The sequence below is a fragment of the Sorex fumeus genome, unplaced genomic scaffold (genome assembly GCF_029834395.1).
Source record: "Sorex fumeus unplaced genomic scaffold, SorFum_2.1 ptg000032l, whole genome shotgun sequence".
Taxonomy (NCBI): Eukaryota; Metazoa; Chordata; class Mammalia; order Eulipotyphla; family Soricidae; genus Sorex; species Sorex fumeus.
In genome coordinates, this window is record NW_026606089.1 from 4,810,241 (window position 1) to 4,815,993 (window position 5,753).

Below are 5,753 nucleotides of genomic sequence, written 5' to 3' on the forward strand. Positions count from 1 at the left end.
GGAATCGAACTCGGGTCGGTCATGTTGGCTGCGTGCAAGGCAAACACCCGACCGCTATGCTATCGTATTCGAAATCTTCTTGGTTCAGCCTTGGGAGGTAATTGGAATCCAGTAATTTATCCATTTATTCAAGATTCTCTCATTTCTTGCTGTAAAGATTCTCAAAATAATCACTGATGATCCTCTGGATTTCTGTAGTTTCTATTATGATGTCCCCCTTTGCATTTCTGATTCGTTTATTAGGATTCGTTCTCTTTGTTTATTTGTGAGTCTTGCTTATGGTATATTGATCTTATTTATTTTCTCAAAGAACCATGTCTTGCTTTTTGTTGGTCTTCTGGATTGTATTTTGGGATTCTAGCTCATTGATTTTTGCTCCAGGGTTTATTATTTCCTTCCTCCTGCCTAGCTTGGACTCCTTTAATTGGTCATTTTCCAAAATCTTGAACTGTAAGTTATTTTTGTAGGCCCTTTCTTTCTTCCTGATGAATTTTGCAGAGCTAAAAACGTTCCTCTTAACACTGCTTTTGCTGTGTCCCACAAGTTCTGGTAGCTCCTCATTCTCATTTGTTTCTGGAATCTTTTTATTTCCTCTTTGATTTCTATTCTAAGCCAATGGTTGTTCACTACTTCCCTCAAATAAAATATTTTCTTGCTGATTTTTTGTCTGTTTAATATATTGAGAAGTGAGAAAGTACTTTCAAATCTCCATCTAGTATTGTGTTGCTATCAATGTTTTTCTTTAAGTCTATTAGAACTTGTTTTTACATATTTTGCTGGTCTGTCATTAGGAGCATATACATTGAGGAGGGTGAGTTTTTTCTGATGTACAGATACCATGATCATTAAGAAATGACCTACACTGTCTCTTACAACCTTTAGCCTGAAGTCCATGTGGTCTGATACTAGTATGGCCACTCCAGATATTTGGAGGTGTTTTTTTCTCGAAGAATTGTTTCCCAGCCTTTGAGTTTGAGCCCATGTTTTCTTTGATTATTCAGATGTGTTTCTTGCAGGCAGCAGAATGTTGGGTTCAGTTTTCTAATTCATCCTGCCATCCTCTGCCTCTGAATTGCTGCTTTTAGTCCATTGACATTGAGAGAGATCATTGTGATGGGGATTTGTGCTAACTTTATGTCGAAATTTGGAGTACTTGTGGGGCTTGTCTTAGATTAATGTAGCCCCGTTAATTTTTCTTGCAACAAAAATGTGGAACACTTTACAAGTTTGCATGTCATCTCTGTTCAAGGACCATGCTAATCTCTGTATCATTTCAATTTTAGTACATGTGTTGCCAAACTGAGTATGAGTTGTTTTTTTTTCCCTATTTTTCTCTTCTGATTTCTTTGAGTGTTGTCCTTACTCACTCCTATGGCAGACGGTGATTCCTAATCAAGATAGGTATTTCAAAGCAGCTTGAAGCTATATATTTAGAACCTTCTTGTCCCAGAAGAAAAAGTATGGTTTTTACCATATTCTCTTTTACCATACCCAGGGCATCAGCTTTGCAAATTATTTCTTTTGGAAGATGGTGAATCAGTCTTGTTTAATGCTCTTCCCTGAAACCTTCATTAAGACCATTAAAATAGAGCCTTTTGCTATTCTCACCTCGGTCCCGTGTACATCTCCAGAAAAAGGTGGATGGCATTGTCTGCACTTTGACCACCTTGAATGTAAGTAGGATTTTTCTCCTGAAGGAAGAGGTGAGAAGCATATTGATGATTTAATTCCACCTTATTACAAGTTCAACTTGAACGGAAGGTGAGATTCATGAGGCTCCTATAAAGGACAGAAAAAAGGGTCTCAGTGAAGTTTAATGGCCAACAAACATTAATAAAACAGATGTCTCAAAGTAACCCGTGAGCATCTTCGTGTGTATAGTGAGTTTTTTATCTACTCATAGTGATTCTCAGTCATTCCACATGGGCAAAGCACACCTGTAATTAAAAATCGAGTTCTCTGAGCGGAGGGGGTTTTCTTAGGTCATTGAAGAAGTGTGTAATAATTTATTGCTAAGCACATACAGCAGTTTGAATGATGTGTACTTTTCGATCTAAAATTAATTTCAAATATGTATAAAATGACCGTCTCCTGACCCCGCATCTGGCTTTCCTCACTGAGGGCCCTTGGCCCTTGGTGGTGAGGGAACCTCACCACCCCAAGCAGAGCTCCGGCAGCTGCAGACCTCTGCAACCAGCCATAGGTACGCTATAGACCACTCTCCCCAAGCTTGAAGGAGCCTCATGCATGAAGGAACTGGCAGAGGATCCCAGGTGTGCGGGACCTGGGGCAGAGACATCCAAGGCTGCTCGGATCAAGACTGGGACTCCTCATCCAGATCCCTCATCTTCCAGTAGCTAAGTGTTACACCCACGAACTGCCCTTGGAGCCATGTAGTCCCATGAATGGCCAAGATCCAGAGACTGGATCTTGTTGATAATTCAACAACTCTTTTTGTCCAGTTCTCTTTCTCGGAGAAACTGGCAGGTTACCGAGAGTATCTTGCCCACATGGCAGAGTCTGGCAAGCTCCCCGTGGTGAATTCTACATGCCAAAACCCACTAACAATAATGGATCTCATTTCCCTGACCGTGAAAGAGCCTCCAATGTGGCACTTGCTAAAATCTCAGGGCTAGGACGAATGGAGATGTTACTGGTGCCTGCTCAAGGAAATCATTCTCTACCACCAATGAACCCAGTATTCCCCCCAACATGCCCCCCACCCTGCTTCTGTGGCAGGGCATTCTCTTTGGTTCTCTGGGGCCATGGACAAGCCAGAGAGCTGCTCATGGTGGGCAACTCATGGTCTTGGCGGGGCAGGAAGAATGGGATGTTTCTACCCCCTACCCCCTATCCCACGAGGCTGTAGTAGCCCTGTCACCGCTAGCTCATACCTGGCTATCCAATAGTCTCTGAGGTGATTACCATTGTGATGCCAGGGGGGATAAAGGCAGAAGGGACAAACACACTTTCCCACCTGGTGTAGAATGGTGACATAGCTTAATGCATAGTTCAGTCACATTTCGGCCAAAAGCCGCTGGGTTCCGAATTGGGTCCATCTGCCTCTGGGGCCATGGTGGTTCTGGAGAGCCCCTTGTGGGGGTCAAATTGTGGACTCGGTGGGGGAGAAAGAATGCGTCTATGGTCTACTCTTACATGAATCTCCCAACCCGACTGGGTCCTCCAAACACCCTTTACTTGGTATTCTGTTCTCTGTCTGAGCTGCCTTTACCCCAAGCATGTGATGCCGGCTTCCAAGTCCTGGAGCAAACCTCCTAGTCCTTATCACTCTATTCTTGGGTATTAATCTCCCATTCTGTTACTTTATATTCCACGATGAGTACAATCTTTCTATGTCTGTCCCTCGCTTTCTGACTCATTTCACTTTCTATCTTGATCCACTTTCATTCAAATTTTATGACTTCTTTTTTTCTAAAAGCTTCATAGTATGCCACTGTGTAGATAAATAAACTATCATTAACCAGTCATCTGTTCTTGGACACTAGGGATTTTTTTCCCCCAGATTATGGTTATTGTGAACAGTGCAGCAATGAACATACAAGTGCAGATGTCATTTCGGCTGTACTTTTTTGCCTCTCCAGGCTATCTTCCCAGGAGTGATATTGCTGGGTCAAATGGGAGCTCAATTTCTACTTTTCGGAGAACCATTCATACTGTTTTCCAAAACGGCTGAACCTGTCCGCATTCGCACCAGCAGTGAAGGAGAGTCCCTTTTTCCCCGCATCCACGGCAACACCAGAAGCTTTTGTTCTTTTGGATGTGGGCCAGTTTCCGTGGTGTGAGGTGATAATCTCATTGTAGTTTAGACCTGCATTTCCCTGATGATTTGTGATGATGAGCATTTTTCATGTGCCTTTTGGCCATTCGGTATCTTCTTTGAGAAAGTTTCTGTTAATTTCATCACCCCATTTTCTGATGGGGTTGCATGATTTCTTCTTGTAGAGTTCAACCAGAGCCTTGTATATTGTTGATATCAACCCCTTATTACATAGGCATTGGGTGAATATCCTTTCCCATTCTGTAGATTGTCTTTGTATTCTGGTCACTGTTTCTTTTGAGGTGCAGAAGCTTCTTAATTTAAGATAGTCCCCTTTGTTTATCTGTGTTTCCAATTTTTTGGCAGTGGTGTGTTATCTTTGAAGATACCTTTAGCTTCAATGTTGTGCACGGTTTTGCTGACCTTGTCTTCAATGTACCTGATGAATTCTGTTCTGATGTTGAGGTCTTTGACCCATTTTCATATGACTTTTGTGCATGCTGTTAGGTAGAGGTCTGAGCCCATTTTTTTGCATGTAGCTGTCCAGTTTTTCCAGCACCATTTGCTAAAGAGGCATTTCTTGCTCCACTTCACATTTCCTGCTCCCTTATCAAAGATTATTTGAACATATATTTGAAGGTGTGTGTCAGTATATCCAATCCTGTTCCATTGGTAGGCGGCTCTGCCTTTGTTCCAGTACCATGCTGTTTTAACTATTATCGCTTTGTAGTAGAGTTTGAGGTTGGGGAAGGTGAGGCCTCCCATCGTCTTTTTCCCAAGAAATGCTTTAGCTATTCGAGGGTGTTTATTGTTACATATGAATTTCAGGAGCGCTTGATCAATTTCTTTGACGAATGTTATGTGTAACTTTATAGGGATCACATTGAATTTGTACAATGCTTTGGGGAGTATTGCCATTTTGACAATGTTAATTCTCCCAATCCATGAGCAGGAGGTGTTTTCATTTCCTAGTTTCCTCTTATTTCCTGTTGTATAGGTCCTTTCCCACCTTAGTTAAGCTGATGCCGAGATATTTGATTTTCTGAGGTATGATTGTGAATGGGATTGCTTTCTTCATGTCACATTCTTCTCTCTCATTATTTGCATATAGAAAAGCCATAGACTTTTGGGTAATGATTTTATAGCCTGCAACTTTACTATATAAGTCTATTGTTTCTAGGAGTTTTTTGGTAGAGGTTTTAGAATTCTCTAAATATAATATCACATCTTCTGTGAAAAGTGAGAGCCTGATTTCTACATTTCCTACATGAATGCCTTTAATATTTTTTTTATCTGACTGCTATTGTAAGTACTTCCAGTACTATATTCACAGAAGTGCCCAAATGAATATTTTTCTTTTTGGGTTTCACCCAGCGATGCTCAGAAGTTACTCCTGGTTCATGCACTCTGGAATTTCTCCTGGCAGTACTCGAGGGACCATATGGGATGCTGGGAATGGAACCAAGGTTGGCTGCGTGCAAGGCAAACGCCCTATCCCGTGCTATTGCTCCAGCCCCAAAAATGAATTTTCACTTAACACTTTCTATCTGTAAATTTCTATGCTAAGAACAGTGGTATAAACGGTGATAACTGAGTAATTTAAAAGTAAACTATGAAGACAGATAATATAAAATGTGTAGCTTTTATTAAATATATTAAGAATGAATGAGAGGTCTTGATTATACCATGAATATTATTTCCCTGTTAGAAGTTACCCTTCTAAAATGCAATAAAGTGACACATTTTGAAAATGTTTATTATTCATTAATTCAATGAATATTTGTTAGTCTGGGGGTTCAGTGCCTCCAAGAAGTCAACCTGAACCCTCAAGGTTAGTACATCTACAGTCTGATGGTGCCTTCATGCTGCCTGATAACCCCAGATTTCCACTGTGCCTCTGGCTGGATCCCAACACCTCAGGAGTAAGTTTCCCGAGAAATTAAACTCCGAAAAGATATGTGGGAGCCATGTTCAC

At 41.2% G+C, this 5,753-nt stretch overlaps 1 pseudogene; it reads right to left on the reverse strand.

Moving 5' to 3' along the window:
* Positions 1–1,203: 1,203 nt before the first annotated feature.
* Positions 1,204–1,300, reverse strand: LOC130025953 (uncharacterized; annotated as a pseudogene).
* Between the last annotated feature and the right edge of the window lie 4,453 nt (positions 1,301–5,753).